The sequence below is a fragment of the Ostrinia nubilalis genome, chromosome 20, assembly GCF_963855985.1.
Source record: "Ostrinia nubilalis chromosome 20, ilOstNubi1.1, whole genome shotgun sequence".
Taxonomy (NCBI): domain Eukaryota; kingdom Metazoa; phylum Arthropoda; class Insecta; order Lepidoptera; family Crambidae; genus Ostrinia; species Ostrinia nubilalis.
Genome location: NC_087107.1, coordinates 4,697,420 through 4,716,231, shown reverse-complemented (window position 1 = coordinate 4,716,231; position 18,812 = coordinate 4,697,420). Strand labels below are relative to the sequence as shown.

The 18,812-nt window shown below is 35.4% G+C and overlaps 1 long non-coding RNA gene across 2 annotated transcripts in view; it reads right to left on the bottom strand.

Annotated features, from left to right (window-relative positions):
* LOC135081523 (uncharacterized) overlaps positions 1-18,812 on the bottom strand; it is a 162,355-nt gene that overhangs the window by 70,242 nt on the left and 73,301 nt on the right. The window contains exon 1 of one of the 2 annotated variants that reach the window (XR_010259211.1): positions 16,774-17,202. The exons of the other annotated variant lie outside the window; for it this stretch is intronic. This is a non-coding gene — a long non-coding RNA (uncharacterized LOC135081523). Of the gene's footprint in view, positions 1-16,773; positions 17,203-18,812 lie in introns of those variants that run through there. 2 annotated transcript variants of the gene reach the window in all.

The window sequence follows — 18,812 nt, the reverse complement described above, 5'->3', positions numbered from 1 at the left end:
GAGTAAAATGTTCCATCTACAGTATTTAGAGTACTTCAAAATTCCACCCTGTATTAGGTGTGGCATGCTAGGTGATCAGCATTGGACTGCTATTCCCTTTCTAGGCTGTCCGTTTATGTATCGTTTGTGCTAGGAGTGATAAATGAAGTATAATGGATGCCGGCGCCGGCGCACGGACGCGGCGTTTCATGCATAGTGCAAATCGAACACCTTACTTGGAGGTGCGAGTAGGGCCACCACTTATTTAAATTTGTTAAGATTATTAATTTTACTTAAATTCCGGAATCAGCATATTTTTTTGGAAATGTCAGTGGCTTTTAAGTTCTCGATTTGTATTTTTATACCATATCCTACCAGGAACCGTAACAAAAAGAAAACAATGTCACTCAGCAGTCAGCACGCACATATTTTTAGAATCAGTTGTTTCAAAGACACACAATGTTATGTTAGTAACACTTCCCCTTGTCTCCAGAAATAGTGTGACAACCATAATCAGGACATTAATCTCCATAAAGAGTTGTTTTATGTAAAACTACTTTATTAGTTATTGTTCACAAAAGGATACACATTAATACATAAAGATACACTTGCCAAACTGCATTACAGTTTGTCGGCAATAGTTCTCGTCCTTATTTTTCGGGCTCAGTTGCACCAGCTTACTTCAACCGTTACCATACCAGTAACTGGCGCTTTAAGTTAAACAGATCAAGTTTAAATGAAACTTGTTTACTAAAGTAATCAGTGACAATAACTTTAAATTGATATCTAATCATTATTAAAATACCCATATAACACGGCAATTGCATTACAAATAGCTGTAATTGTTACCCGCATCTTGCATAACCTCCGTCAAGAGGGTCTCTTGCCGCTTACCTGAAAAGGAAAGTAACACCTGATTAATAAGATCCAGTGTAATTACATTGAGGAACTAATGGCTACAGTGTAGATACGATAGGCAAATCTTTGTTGAACATAATAAAACGCAATGTATCCCTCCACGCAATCTCTTGATTTTTCCCTAGTAAATGGACATAATAAACTGGATCTGTCACCGGCACATCAACAACACGTATCGTATCATATTTACAACAAAAAATGTATTATCTGGTACTGTCCACTACTCTTATACATGTAAAAAAGTTACAAAGTGTAGGTGGTACTCATATTAACACTTTCACGAGATGTAGCCGCATATTACAAAACGTGTTAAACACTCAAAAGTGGGCAAGGACTGTGATGAATAACTTAAAGTACAAATAATAGATATTGCTACATCTAAACAGCCACTCTTCATCCCGAGAAAGCTCGTTTTCAGTTTAGTATTTTATAAATAATCCCTTTGAAGTGACTGTTCCTCTTTTGATACCTCCATCTGACATTTTTAAATTAATTACCACTGATTTTCGTACTAGGAACACGGAAGTAAATTTTGCACGAAGCCTACCGGTTCTTACTATTTAATGTAAAGTCAATATTTAATTTGGGTTATGTCATTTCAAGACCTACTTCGCCTGAAGTGTTACGAACGATATCTCTCTGGTGGCAAATAAATAATTAATGGATGCCGTTTGAAGCTGGAAATGGTATTCCACTTTCTACAGTTTCTACATTTAGGTGATAAAATTATTATCCTTAATTGACATTTATTGCTTGCAAAATAATAAACGTCAATTAGGTACTTGTAGATCTGAAGACGGTTGGGGCAGTACAATTCTCAAGTTGTGAGCGACAGACCAAAAGACGCGAAGAATCTTACAAAACAAATCACTCGATGGACCGACGATCTACTGAAGATAGCAAGAAGCATTTAGAAGCTACGTGCAGAACTGAACGTTGTGGAAATCTTTGAGGGAGGTCTTTATTTGTAAGATAAGATTTTTTTCCTAAAAAGCCATGAATTTCGCAATTCCGCATACACTCATCCAAGAACTGAGTACCGTAATGTCATGAAAGTTTGAAGCATGTACTAGAAAATTAAAAGAAACAGCACGATTCATTATCTAAGTTCCGTTCGCGGTGACATCATAGTACAGCATTTCACATTCAACAAGCCGTAGTACAATGCGTTTGCGCATAACACTGTCAATCATCATCGCTACAATGGGGTCGTGCTACACGTAAAAGACAAAAAATAGTATGCTGTAAAGTTCACAATCACAACATGTCGACAAACAACAAAATCCGCAATTTTTTTTATGTGACATGAAAAACAAAATGACAACGGAAAAGTTTAATGATGAATAAAATGTTAGCCTAGGTAATGTACGGACTTGACCACTGTAGCATCCTATTCTTCTTCTTTTTTTCGTGTCGACAACAAACCTACACAGTGTCAGCCCAAAACTCCGCCACAAGAGTGGCGTTGTCAGCAGCACTCATCAAATCCTCCTGAGTCAGTTACTTGGGCACTCAGGGCACGACATCAGATGCTTCATCGGCTGGGGAACAAAACCGTGGCATCCTATGTTAATAAGTCTAATAATACTAATTACCGTGCTATAGCCTAATGTGCTTTCGATTATAAATAGAACAGGATGAAATGACAACTTATTCAGATTTGGCGTTGTTTGCTTAAATGGTTAATGGTTTTCAACTATGAGATCCTCACTGAATTTCATAAGTCATGATAAATTATATCCTACATACACGCAAATAACCAATTCTCCATTTACAAGAAAATCCATTGACTATTCAACTTAATCATATCAGTAGCTTTCCTTTCCATAATAAACCTCAATGTTACTATACCTTGTCACAAAATCATTAGAGACTCAGTTTTCCCCGTTTCCCGTATAATTTCCCATGCTTTCCATCAAACCGGTTCTCGTCTGATCAATTATATCGATCGGTGTCGATAAGTAAGTAAGTAAGTCATTACGAGAATCTAAGTGATTCTCATGATTAACTTAAGATAGACTTGTAAGGAGTTAGTTAAGGCACGCAAGCAATTGGAAAACATCTGCCTTGTTATGCATAAAAAAAAACTTATTCGAAAAATAAAGTGAAAAGTTTTTCTTTGATTTGTAAAACTCACAACTTCACAGGTTACAAAGTACACAAAATATAGTCTAATAAGTGATATTTAAAAATATTATAGACTATAGCCACTGTAATACTAATTACCGTGCTGTAGCCTAATGTGCTTTCGATTATAAATAGAACAGGACAAAATGGTATGCTTAAAATTTTACACCGTTTATAATTTTCACCCTAATTACCTTGCTCCAAAAATCAAGCACTTACACTTGCTTATACTCCTACGACGGAGTTTTGCCTTTGGTTAACCAATATTTACATGTTGCCTCGTACTAATTACAGTACTTAATATTTGTCCTCAGCAATATTGGAACTTACAACCGAATTTGGCGTCCGGTATGCGAAACACTTGGCCAGACAAGTTAATTATTATACATCATATTCTAACTTAGACATTGTTACCAGTTTACTAAGACCGTGAGAAATTAGTAATTAGCGCATTAGCAATGGGCGCTTCTTCATTTAAATACAGGTGTTGGTGCGACTGTCTGTAGCTAAGTGTAGGTACGTGGTCTTTGGTTAGAAAAGAATTAGGCTGGGTTGCACCATCTTACTTTAACTTTGACAAACGTCAAAAATCAGTCAAATTCCATACAAAAAAAGTTAGGTGGTGCAACTCAGCCTTAGTAAAGTATTTTTAACATGATATACCTAATGACGATACCTATGGTGCATTTGTTATTTGTTAGGGGTCAATCCGGTCAATCTACTATGGGTGGAAAATGGTATTTGATCTCAGTGAAACTGCGAAGTCGTTTTTCCTTTGTATTAATGAACACCACACTTTCCACATGAACAACATCTATTCAAAGAAATTCCAAAAGAGAAAGAGCCACAGTATAAAATGGTATAATTTATGCAAGGCTTTATCGCGCTAACGTGACAGCACGAACAGTAAATTAGTGGTAAATAAATACTGATTACACATTTCACACGGTTTGCGATTAATTACATTGAAACAGGTCCATTGATAACGCTTCAAGTCTGATTCAGTCAGTCTTACTGGACTATTGGAGTGATCTGCAAATATTGCGAATAAAATAAACAAAATACCTAATAAATTAATTAAAATAATGAAGCAGAAAGCTACTTATTACTACTGATGAATTTCTGATTAAAGAAATAGATCCGATCGTGCTCGTACATAATAGAATAGTAGCTTCAAAACGCTACAAAACATTCATATTCTGCTTTAGTCGTCATGATAATAATATGGCAGTAATAACAGGAGAGGGCCTAAAGAAAATTTATTTTTATTACACAACTTTCGTTCCCTCCTCCAGCAATTATTGTCATAATTCATTTGAGGAAACACTCGCTTCAATAACACTATCCAATAATTACATAAATTAATTGTATTGTGTTGAAATAGACGGTCGGTTTTCTTTAGGACGTGATAAACTTTATTTATTACCCAACATACAAATACTCGTGGTAATATTCAATACAATAATTAAAATTAATGATATTTTTAAAGAAATCTAACACTTGACAAGGCGTTTATACAATATTTGCATGTAATTTAATCTCGTAGTTTTACTAAAATGAATTTGGAGTCGATGAATACAAAGCAACAAAATCAAAAGATTTAACAAAGAAGGATCTCTAGCCTGTTTCTTAGAACGTTAAAAAAGGAACAGGTTTTTCTAAGGTCAAATGGCAAACAAAACAGCTGTAACACAAAAATGACAGCCTTCCAGACCACCTCGAGATAAGCCAAGGAATTCCGAACCTTAACCATCTTCAAACTTATCACAATTATTGTAAAGTCAACAGCACTTAGAACTATACAGTTTTGTTGAAAACTGGCTTTTATTACAACTACATAAAGATGTCACAGCGTTAAGCTTGATGTAATATAAGATGTGGTGTAAGTTTGATGTAGAAGGCTTATCATCTAAAGTCGAACATCAAACAACAAAAAAATAGGGCGCATTACATCAGCTCTACGATTATAACTACGCTACACTGCTACACTCTACGCCCCTTCACGCTCAATTTCAAGCAGAATACGGTATACATAAGGTAACATTATACTGATAACAATCTGAAGAAAACACGGAAAGAAAGACGCGGAAAAATATCAAAACAAGTTACAAAACCAGATAAATTTCCCGGAATGCGCGTGCGCATGGCATCTAACTAAACTGCGAGTCTGAAGACAGCACGTCAAACTATGTCATCTTATACAGTTGTGATAAGGGCGATATTGCAACAAAAATGCATGTTTTAGAACTCTAGTTTCAAGTTATAAACAAACGTGTGTAATGTTTTGAAAAGGCAATGCCATAACCAGAAGCCGATAGTATTTTGTTTCTGAGTTTTGTACGTGAGGGAAACATAGTGATACGAGCATGTTATCTAGGGCAGTGTTTCTTAACCTGTGCATATGTATGAGGGTCCGCAGCCTTATCTATGGACCATTTAATAATCATAAGTAAATGCCATCAAAAGTATCGTAATTGCTGTTTGTTTATTCAGGGGGTCTTAAAGTTGTGCTTGATTTCCTAAGGGGTCCGTGGACAAAAAAGGTTAAGAAACGCTGATCTAGGGTATAAGAAAAGTATTGTGTAGTAATTTTAAAGTTAGGAACTCTCTAGCAACATCTACCGAAATTCCTTTCGAAAAACACGTTATTTTCAGTAGTTCATAACTACATTAGCAAGTATCAAGTTTAATTCTTAAATAATTATCTTTAAATTAACTACAGTACATTTGCCCAGTATAATCGAGAGGTTTCTTTTTCACAGTCTATTCAGCTCATTAAAGCTAAATTATGATTACGAAACTGTTTTTGTTGTTTTGGAGCATATTTTTCGTATCCTTCTTACAAAGTAAATGGAGCCGAAAAACAGTGAGGTAACTTAGTATTGAAGAATATTCTAGACAAAAAATCATAGTTAAATTGCCAAAAGAAATACTTAGGAAGGGTTGAAAGACCAAATAAATTCTCATACATTATGAAGTCAAGTATCTTTTTATAGTGGTCGCACTATTCTCTACCCGCTTTAATTACTGGGAAGAAACATAATCACGGCACTCGAGTAAATTACCACCAGCATTTATCCATAAATCATGGAAGAAAGTGAAGGCTGGTGGTCGCGGTGACCCCCACGGACGCTAAATTGATTCAGTCGTAGAGATTATGTCTGGCCAACAAAACAAACTAGCTTACAATGTATGAGACTCATGTTGCACCAAAAGAAGGAACAATGGACAAAAATTTGAGTAACATTAAGCGAGGATTTGGACTAGCAATAAAATTAGCAGAAGTTTACTTCTGCAAGCTGTCACCACTGTGTAAATCTTGCAGAAGTTTGCTTGCCACAGCTAATTACACAGTGGTAAATCCACTTCTGCAAGTTTTATTACTAGTCTAAACCTCGCTTTAGGTTCAAGAAAACTTACAACTTTACTGGCAGCTAAGAAAACACAAAAAAGAACTAAATCATCTGTCAGAAAAATCTGGATAAAAATGTAAGCCGTTGCATATGAAAATTTTGGTTAATGGATAGGTTTTAAATACAAAACTAATTTTATAAAATAACTGAATCATATCAAATATTTACATACACAATAGCTACTCGACTAATACGATCATTGAAAAAAGTTAATCGATAATCATCTGAACAATCAACTCTCACGCTGCAGCGCTGTGTTGAAATATTGTCAATTGTTATTACTTTTAATTACAAACAGAGGTAATTACAAAAGCAATTCATGCCTATCTACTGTAACTAATTTTAACATCTCGATGAAGTAGACAGACTGAGCAATACATTAACTGGTTAATGTGAAGTGTTTTTCATGGTTTGTATCCAAAAAATAGCCATTCATTCATTCACAATTGTGCTGCCTACTTACGCGTTTATGACCAAAGTTTGTCCAAGATTGTAACACATTATTGCTGTATGGGTTTCAAGACCAACGTTTTGGTTCAAAATATAATCAACGTCTGGACACGGCATTAAAAAAAAAACAAAATAGAAGGGACCCCAAGTTACAATTTCGAAGTCAAAAGAATTAAGAAATCCCAAATTTTAAGTGACCCCTGGTAACACATAACAGGAATTTTGTTTTAAAAGGGGTCACTTAAAAATTAGGAATTGATGGTGAAAACGGGCATTAATATTTTTTTAAATTAAGCTACGACGCAGAAAAGCAGCAGGCCTAAGAACAGAGATCGACTTACTCCTAATTAGGCTCTAAATAGCTCATGTAAGTACCTAAATACCTGAAGGACACATAGTTATTTAATAATTCTAACTCCATGTCGCCCAGTAGAGAATTTAGATTATAAAATAATTACATTTAATGATAAACTTAACGCATAATTTACCAGCCTAGATACAGATTTCACCAAGTGAACGCGTATGAAAGACTAAACGATTATACTGGTTTTGCTCACGTTCTGTCAAATAGCAGTTTGCATATCCAGGTCAAGCATCTAATTACTAGAAATGAGACGCAATTAAAATGCAATTATGTAGTGAAAGAGTTAACTGGTTTAATTAAGATTTGATGTATAAATAAAATCATTAATTAGATTTTAATGCAACTAAAAATTTGCAAAATCTATCTAATGGAACATATTAAGTATAGTTAATGCAACGTTCGGCTTATTATTCGCAAAATGTAGGTACTGGATGGAACGCCATAATAATATGTATAGAAAACGTTTTGGTATATTAATTACGAGGAAGTAATTTAATGTAAATAACCATAGTAAACGTATGTAAACGGGTCCAGCGTAGAATAATTAAATCCCAAATTACAAATTCAACCAGGTTGGCGTAGTTGACAAACCTTAAAAGTTTAAAAGCTGAAATTATGTGATTATGAAAATCAAAATTCATTTATTCTTAACGAGTTGGCTTATAAATATCTCTTTTATGCGTCACAGCACAGCATAACTGTTTTAAAATTAATGCCTACCGCTTTTTGAGACAATTTTACCACTTTCAGGTAATGTGGGTCACTGTAGAGAAGCAGCAGCGCGAGCGCAAGAAACACTAAATACCTATCAACCTTTGTGTTTACGAAAACATAATGTACGTACAGTTGTGGATGTTTCAGTCCATGTAATTACTACTCATAGACCATCTAAACGTATCACTTGTCTTTAACTGGACAATACTATGTCTTTCGCGCAAGTGTCCGTGCACGTAAATGGCTTTTCGCGCTTGTGGATTCGTTCAAATGCATCAGAACCTCATCTAACTTCTCTGTTGATCAACTCTAACGCTCAGTTGCACCATCTTATTTTTTAACCGCGACAATAACAATAACCGGTGCTTTTTGTATAGAGTTTGACAGATTGTTGACGTTTGTCAAAGTTAAAATAAGAATGTGCAACTCGGCCTAAGTAGCAATATTGTCATGTCATAGTGTGAAACGTTGAGTTGTTGTCGTGTCACTCGGACAGCATTAATAGTTTTTCGAGCTAATTAATATTCTATCAAACATCTGAATTTCGGCTTTGTTTAGTTTGTTTTCTTTCGGCATAATAATATTATGGTTATTCAAAACAGTGTGAAACAAAATGGAGTCTTGCGTGTACAGCTGTCAGACACCGGACATGGTAGGCCATTGTTTTGGGGAATTATACCACAAATGTTCACACCTGTTGTTATACTAAAAAAATCTTCAAAATAATAATCTTTGCCAACCTGTTCAGTTAAATCATAGCTGTTCTAAGTCATAGCAGTTAATGAACAGGATATCCATTTCTCTAACATAAATGCCTTTTCCAATCAATTTTATATTACATCCAAACAAATACAGTTTCTCTAATACCATGTTGTTCTATAAATAGGCCTAAAACTATCTTCTAATATAAATGTTAATTTGCAACACCATATAAGGTAATCGATTAATGTAAAAACATTATTAAAGTTATCTTTACGACGCTATATAAAGTTATTGCAACTATCAATCTGGATGCGGATGTCTATTTGACTCGTAACATATAAGAAACCATGAATTATACATAGCGATAGCCATCATCATCTATTGACTTGAAATGATCACAATTCTCCAATTACATATGATGAAACGTCATACTGATTCCAAATCTACAATAGCATAATAACCAACGACGTAAACGCAGTAAAAACAAATAATTAGCACGTAAAATTTTGACGTATTGAAACATACACACGAATTAATGAATTTTGTAACGGTTGAATAGACTTCATTATGACTTCATTGATTTATAACCGAAACAGTATTTATTTACGTAGACTTGGTTTCGTCATCTTACTGCTATATTTACTTAGATCAAGAGATCTTCAAAAGGTAGCTTGCATTTGGTAGCTCCCCGAAACCTTAATCATAATAATTATCCATTGTCATTGTTTATCGTCTAACCCTGTGGTTGTCATTACATAGTCTCTCTACATTTTTACTTCCATCGTCTCTCTTCCTACTTTCTTATTACCTGTGTGTCTTTAAAACGCGAGCAAATCCTATATTTAATGAGGAATCGTGCTCTATATTAGACCTCACACTGCCATCTCAGGTGTGATATCGTAATCTACTTTGATTTTGATTAAACATATAAGTATCAGCCCGTTCATGTGTATGTCAGGAACCCAAATGTCTGTCAATATCCCGTATTTTACGAGTTATTCATTTAAACACAGGTGCGTTTTTAACGACACATTTATTATGATTCAAGACAATTGAATTCGCTCATCGACTTCGATACAGTTAAAATTTTCCCTAAGTGGTTGAGATAAGGGTCATTTTCCGATATCAAACCCTACCTGTGTGTAGGACATGCGCGTGCGCACCGGAAAAGGGCGCGACTGTTGAACTTTCGGCGACAGCGTGCATTCGCACTGCTGACTTCATGGCGAGCGGACGTGCGTGCGGTGAATCATCACAGGATATAAAGGGGGCTGAATGGCTAAGTACGCACTTAGGAAGTAGCTAGAGTGTTATTAAAAGGTTCAGATTAAAAGTTATAATGGGCACGGGATGTAGGGATTAGAGGCATAGAGCCCGCCCAAGATACCAGACGGGCGTCCGAATGAGGCATTCATCCTACTAATACACTAAATAAAACATAAATTACTGTAGGTATACCCATTTCGAGGGCTTGATACCTTGCACCATTGGTTTTTAAAAAGGGGAAAATAACATATTTGCCAGTGCCAAATTCAAATTGTTTATTACATGATACACGGTGCCATGCAAAAATACTAAGAAAAACATTGCAAAAAAGCAGATCATTTATGCACATGATGATCTGCGCTATCATGCACTAGTTTAAGATTCTATTTGAGTACTTCAAAATAGTGACATAATCAAAAAAAAACTCTTAGTAATGGAAAGGACCAACAGCACGAACAGACACAATTTCATTACGTCAATGCAAACATTCAAGGTCATCTAAACGATCCTAATTCTTCATCCTAAAAACTTAATGTCTTTGAGGAAGCGTAATTTGTGGTTTATGCGGCGTCCTGCGTTACATGAAATAATAAAGCAATTGGAATGATCTACCGTCTCGCTCTAAGTGATATTACGTCCGCTGTTAAGTAACTTGAGGACATCACAATTTCGCACTTTGCATACTTACTTTAACTTTGCAACACAGAAAATAGCAGTGAGGTAATTTATTTAGACGACTTACTTATTTTAGGGTATCCTTCCAGCCTGGCCAAATTACTTTTCGCCAAATTTCACTTCGCAAACAACTTATCGCCAAAGTATCATTTCCCAAATAAACTTTTAGCAACTGTACTTTTCGCAACTAATTCATTTGGTCAAATTAACATTTGGCCAAATTTTACTTGGCAAATGTTTATATAGCAAATGTTTTATTTTGCCAAATATTATATCCCAAATAATTTGCTTGGTCAAATTGACACTTCACATACTTACGAGTACCCACCGTTACCCACAAATCAAAGCATAAGGCACATGGTCATGGTTTTCACAATAATTTTATGTAAAACAGAGAGATTGCAGAAAATAGTATGGTTGCAAAAAGTAGGTATTGTAGAAAATAGTATGTTAGGTTAGGTTAGGTTAGAACAGTGACCCTTAATGCGCGAAGGCGAGCGAAGCGTGCCGCGGCAGCGGCCGCCGAGCGCTAGAATCATCTCTATTGTTAATGAATCATTTGGAAATTTCGATAAAAAGAATGAAATATGAAAATTTATTTAGAAAAAAACTTATATTAACTACCCACTAAACAAAATAATAACCACAAGCTAATTTGTATTCCATTCTATGCACCAATCAAATTGTTTTGTAAATAGTTTATCGTGAAATATTTTTGCCAAATGAAACATTTGGCAAAACGTACTTTGCCAAACAATAATATGCCATAAACGACATTTGCGAATTAAAAGTTTGCAATAAGTTGTTTTGCCAAATGAGAATTTGCCAAATGAAAATTTGCGAAACGTTGTTTGCGATGTGATAATTTGGGAAACGTTTTTTGGCCAAACATTAGTAATCCTATTTTAGACTTAAGACACAAAAGGTGAAATCATAATCGAGCGAGTGAGAGAAAAGAAACTCGATTATTTCGCTTCAAAAAATATTTATTATTCGCTTCAATCCGTAAGGAACTTAAGGTCAAATTATAATCATTCCCATAAACACAAGTCATCCCGACTAGTCAATGGGGTAGTTGGGAAAAAAGGTGTGTCATATTCACCAGCGTCATTTTCTTCTATACCAACAATGATTTGTCTTGCAATTTCATGTCAAGATCTCACATGGGAAATAATTCCAAACATTCGATAACGTCATCATGAGATTAAATTCACTGACCGACCCATCGATCTATGCAGTGCTAGTCCTGTAATTACGTCGGCAGCGCGCCGAAGGGGCGGCATTAGTGATGTAATAGATGTGCATCTATCGATAGTATCGACATGACGATTGAAACGATGAGATTTGAAAGATCATCAGGTGTTTATTACCCGACTGCGCCAGAAGGGTTATTTTTAAATATAGTATAGGTACGCTATATGCTTTCAGACACATTAAATACCTTTATTTTATTTGTTTAACGCTATTACCTTATCAGTTTGGTTAATGTTTAACTTGTTCGACCTTCATTCGCATTCGACCAACGCTAAACTCTACATAAATATTGAGAAAATAATAAATCAGCACTTACTTTTCAAAGTCACAGACAGTAGCTCTACATATTATTATCTTTAATCTTAAGCTAATAAAACATGATATTAAAGTTAGTGATAAGATGCGCTATACACATAAATAACTTATTAAATTCGTTTGGGCGCGCGGCGGTTGGTATTTGACATCGTGCAAATTAATTCCACTCCTAAAATATCGTCAGACACACGTTCCCAACACTAGTCAGGATATTTGAAGGCGTGCCCGAGAAATAAAAATTACATCGAGGGTCAAACATGGATCCGCGGTGATGGGTAATGTAACAACTTCGTACACGTATCGATAAGAATCGATAGGCAAAGGTTGGAAGTGAAAATCGATAGCGGGAAGATAATTTTACTGTCGATAATTTAAATAATTTTCTGTGACGATGACTAAGGTATTATTTGCGGGTACTTATTAGTCAAATTTATAACACATAGATGAGACGTTTTTATTGTAAAATCGCACTTATTAGAACTACCTAGGATGCCTAGTGTTTAGGTTGATTGATCATCCAGTGATATTACCGAATATCCACGATGGATTCTGAACAATATACTGAATGAAGGTTTGACGCATGGAGAAACATCGAAATTTTCGGAAGAAAATCACATTTCTTACACTTTCTTCACAATTTTGTCATTGCTTTGTTATTCTAATGCATTCTAACGATGATATAATGATGTCAATTATACTTTATAACACAGTTATACTTTTCTTATTACACGCAATCAAGGCAATCTGTTCCGTCATTGTGATTGAAGTGGTTTTTGATATAACGTCACAGATTTCATTATTATCGCATAACATCTCTATTTAGACTACATTTACATAGGCTTAGGAGTCGGCCTTGATACTGAAATCAATACATTCATGAGTTATCAGCGATTAGGTTTTTGTACACGAGTAAAGTCCGGGATTAACACGAATTTGCTTTTATTGGTGTTAACATATTGATTAATGTATTTCGACATAATGTATTTTTATATTTCTTTTTTCATTTTTATCAAGAAAAAAAAACAATGTAGAAAATCTTAGCAGCATCATACTCTAATTCTCTATCACCTTCATCATCATCATTCAGCCATAGGACGTCCACTGCTGAACATAGCCCTCCCCCAATGATTTCCACAATGGCCAAATGGTGACGGCCTGCATCCAGCGCCTTTCCGCTACCTTTATGAGGTCATCGGTTCACTCTATCACCTATCACCTTATGACTTACTTACTACCTTGTATTGGTTTGGTTACCTAGATGACCTTATGATATATTCCCTCTTTCTATTATTAAAATTTCAGCAAGTTTCTGAGATTAAGCCTGAACAAAATAAGTTATCGCATAGAGTTCTTAATTTATAAAATACATACTGGTACATAATAGTAATAAACACACAAATTATTAAAATAGCAAGTGTTAACTAAATACAATTAACGCAAACCTCAAAAATTATAATGACTTCAAAAATATTACGCAAGCGGCCCTTAAATAAATATACTACAGTTTAAATACATAAATCGTAATTTAACTAGACCAATTTGCTGGACATTAAACCCACTATTCCACTAAGTTACTTAATTAATATAGCTAACGAGTTTTTGAGATTTACGATTTCCGTACGACAACTGGATTTTTTGGTGATATAACATCGCCGGGTTAAGACAATAGGCCTCAATGTCAAGATCATTAGATTGTGGAGTTTTAAGTTTTAATTACCGTAGTGTAGGTAAAATTAACAATAATTAACGCCAGTGACCAGACGGCATCTAAAAACTAGATTAGTTCAACATTAAGGTGGATTAGCCTATTTGTGTACTTCTCTCTAAAAAAAAACTCTCAAAAAGACTTGTAGATAATGCTATCAAAATAATTATGAATGAATGAATGATCATTTTATAAACACTTTCAAATACCGTTTTGATAACCAAATCTATTAGGCACTAAGTGTTTATTTTGAAACAACTCATAATGATAAAAACTTCAACGATATTTTGTTGATTGTAAATTGATAGTCAGTTATGTTTTATAAATGATAAAACATTTTAACAGTATTTTGTTAACTGTAAAATTGATAGTCAGATATGTTTAAGAGATTTTGAAATCTATCCTTGATGTTCTCTCTAATTGACGATGAGTGCTTATCGAAAGGTAGGTAGGTACATTTACGAAGCCTGTTAACAGCTTTTTCACAATCACACCACAATCTGGCGGACAAAATAATATGAGCATCGTACTTATACCATTTAAAATCATGCGGGATGATGCTATGTAAAAATGTAATATATGACCAATTTGACGCAAATTCAATGACGAAAATTATGTAAACGATTGACCAAAATTATGGTGAAATACGATGTCCCTACGACGAAGGCTTATACGATATCAGATGCATAACTTTGAACTGTATCAAGCTGTAAATTTCTCGGACAGATTTCTAGACACATTCACCATGAAAACAAGAGAAACCGGTTAAAATGTATGTGTCTAAAGACAAAGCAAGAAGCAACAGAGTACACGAACACCCATGATTTAGTACAGGAAGTGCAAAATATACGTCTCCCATCTGTTTGTTGAGAGTAAAATGTTTGGTCTTACCTGATGGAGTTATCAGGTTAAGCCTTCATTGTACTGTAAATTCAGATAATATACTTTAAAATAACAAAACAAATAATTTACAAAATGAAAAGACACAAACATAATATCTATCAGTTATAGAGACAGACAATCGTTCTAACAGTTTCGTGCCGACTTTGAACTAAAGCGTTGAATAAAGATTAAATAGAGCTCAGAAAAAGATCGTCGATATAAAAACGAATGGCGTCAATAAATCCACATCTAATAAGGTAAAAGATACGAAAGGGAATATCGGAGGCGAAGACGCTCCAGTATCAAGGGCACTTGATAATTTTCTTCGATGAGTCGGAACGGTATCAAAGGCGCTCGTGACCGCAGCCCTAGGCCGCGTAACGTGCGCGGGCGCCGATCGCCATCGCCCTAGTATCAGTGATTTATCCTCGGCGGTTAAGGGCGAACTGGCAACAATAAATTGGCTGCACGATAAGGATATTGAAACTTTACGAGGCTCAATTGGAACTATGACAGTAACTGTACTTAACAATGTAGTCGTCGTTAACATTGATACATGATCTTGTAATTCAATAGAATGTAACAGAACAGTAAGCCGTATACATAGTCATAAATACGTTAACGACGATACAAATACCCAAACAGGTTAAAAACTAGTTTCATGGTCATTCAACAGTCTTCGAATTTTATTCAGCATTCAAATCAATGAAACCAGATAAGACCTTGACGACAAAGGAATTCTGCAGCAAAACAATTATCTCGGAGAAGTTTCACTAGAAACTACAGAGTATACATCATTAAGCCCACAATCGGGGATCACGATTCATAATATTTGTGGAGCTCGTGACGAAGAGGTCAGCGGGCGAGGCTGCCGGTGTGGCTCTTTAAACCCAGAATTCAATCCATGCCTAGGTCAAACTCTCTAGGGCAAACAAAAACTAAGTGTCGACAGACAGTAAAGACAAAACAATATTCCAAACCGTGCAATAACCATTTTCTCGAGCGAAACGGCTACACATTCGTACAACACAAACGTAACCCGTTACTTAATTCTTTTCACCGCTAGGAGTGTTTACCTCAACATACAAGCTTACTAAAGTTTTATTTTTACTTGTATCTAGGACGTTTAACTCAAATCTAAATGAAATTTTTGAACTGGATGTAAATTAGCAATAAAATAGTCTTAATGAGCGGAAGAAGTATTTAAAAGCAAAAGTTTTGCAACAAAAATTCTGAGATGTAAAAGTGAACGGAATTTCGCAGTACTAATTTGCTTCGCACAATGACGGTCCCACTTGTCCGCAATTAATAAACACTGACCCACTGAGAATCTAAACTGTCGAATCATTCTACCTTTATTAATTAATTTTGAATCTCTAAGCTTTTACCATCTCGCAGATGGATATGCGTGACCGTTTGGATATGAAGTTATTAATGTCACTTTCTTCTTCGGTGTCTTTCTTAATCAAGTGCCGTTTTGTTTGTTTTCTGACCAATAAGCTGTGTACATAGCAAAAGGTGTTTTATTGATAAAATCTGTAGTTGCAAAGTACTGCTACAAAATAAAACGAATGCCCGCCAGTATTTCTGACACTGCATCGACTCGCAATTTTCCTACTTTGATTTCAAGTTTGCGGAGGAAGGTCAAATGATTCATGGATAAAGAACTCAGTTGCAACTGTTAAAAAGACATCATCACAGTCCTTGAAGTAAGAATAGTAAGGCGTTAAAGGTTGTCTTTTAATTGCTTCTTACAGGTACAAAGTATGCAGTAAAACGTAACGGTCTCTTCCTTGACCTAGTAAAGCCTATAAATAAATGATACGATAAGGAATGCTAAATTGAATATAACTGTAAAATGTGCATAAAACGGAATTCATGTTTATTGGATTGGAGGTAGTAAACATTCTATCAATCTATTCTAATAAGATTTGCCGATACATTCACATGTATTATAGTAAACGTGGTTATTGCCTAGGATGTTCAAGCGAGTGAGCTGAATGGCTTACCATAAATCAAATTGTGGACAGGGGGAAAGCAATGCGTATCAATACTCCGGTAGTCACATGAACTCGATCACAAAACCACTTTTTGTCTCGAGTTCAGTGAAACGTATCGATAGACGAGCCAAACGGCAAAATTAGCACTTTCCACTAAAACACATGCTCCAATTGCACTGCACAGATGAAGCACTAAATCTGCTGATCCCACAACACTGAAAGCCTACACACGTTCCTTCACAGTTATCTGTTAAAGCGGCACGTAACAGAATGAAGCAATCGCACGTTCGATTCGCAACGCGAAATTTAGGCGGTCGCGAGAAGTCCGCTGTTTAAAAGCGACAGTTGAACCGACATTACCGGTCCAAAACGTTCCAAATTCGTATTCGAAAAGTCGGTTTTTGACACAGCGCGTGACGTACGAGTGAGCTCCGCGGAGTCCGCGAGCAAACTGAGTGAGGCGCTGCGGTGCGCAGCCAGGCGACGCATCTAACCGAGTGGACTTCAAACTTTTACCCAGCTAAATTAAAACGCGTCTACGCCACACCAGCTGCCGAGGCACGCGACAATACATTCAAGTTGGGAGCCTTACTAAGTTGCAACAACATTCATACATGGGCAAGTCACCTGGGCAAGGCTCTCAAGAAAATGACATTCATGCAATCAACATTACGCACTGCGAGCTTAATCGAACGGCGATATGGACACGTCGCCAACGTTGACTAGTTGTCATTGAATTGATAACAATCTGATAGCGTAATTGACCGAACACTTTATGACGGAAACAACACCATTTACCTCAAATAGCTTAGCTAGTCTTAAATGTAACACGAGAAATCCGAAAGGCGTGTGATGTGAAACGATAAACGCTTCTAGAATGCAACGTTGCATTTGAATTAAGCCTGTTTAACCTAAATGCAGCTAAAACAAACACGGATTCAATAATAACGTGGTTAAATGCGGAGAATGGGGAATTCCTGTATCAGGAATTTCATCTAGATCTACGTTTACATTGTTTCCACAAATTAAGCCAGGCGGATGCCGTGAACACGATAAAGTGGTATGAACTATAACATTTAAACAAGTGTTAAGAAAGTAATAGACGAAGTTTTCTAAATTAAATGCAAAAGTCACATTCAACAACTTCATGGCAAGTAAAGTAAAATTTTAATCTTTGAATCTACTAACAGTGACTAAATAAAAAAATAATTCAATTATAAGAATTTCTGAAATAAAAATTTTGAGAAAAAATCTAATGAAAAGCCTGAAATAATTACTATTAAAATATACAATTTCGCAAATAGATAATTTTGAAAACAACTTCAGCTGCGGGCAATAATTACTCGTAGTCGTTAGTATTTAATAGATACCTTAAGATACAGTAGGTAGATACCAGAAACGAAATTGATAGTAAGCGAACCATACAATTACTATTAAAATGATCGAAAGTAGTGATGCGTATCTCGAACCGGTTATAGATTTGCATATTCCAGCTCGGAGCATTACAGAGCTGGATGCATTCCAAGTCCAATACAACGTATAATGTTTAATTAAAATGTTAATAGCAACTAATAAACAGGAAATAAGGTTCATTTAGGTTCCTTCTTTACATTCTTCTTCATTCTAACTGGTAATTCAGGCCTTCTTAAAAAAAATCATCGACCTGACTGCGCCATCATGTTTGGGAGAATTTTCTCCATTAGAATAATTCTATTGACTAGAATAATCTAAACATCCTTATTGAAATGTAGGAATGATTCACTGAAACGCTTTTGGTCAAAGGAGTTTAACGCAGAATGTCGATTAAATCAAATACTTAGCCTTTCTCAGTTTTATATTAATTCAATTTCACCACTCCACCTCGCTATTGCAATATTTGCTGCGAAAGTAATTTAGAAAACCAAACAGCTCATCCTTCTTTCGCTTCCTTCATTTAAGTTTCTGATTGGCTGTCCTGATAGATATGTTTGTTGGACGCATCTTCGTTATTATAGTTTTGACAGATCAACGAGCCATTGGTGATTGATAGTGTGCGAATATGCGAAAGT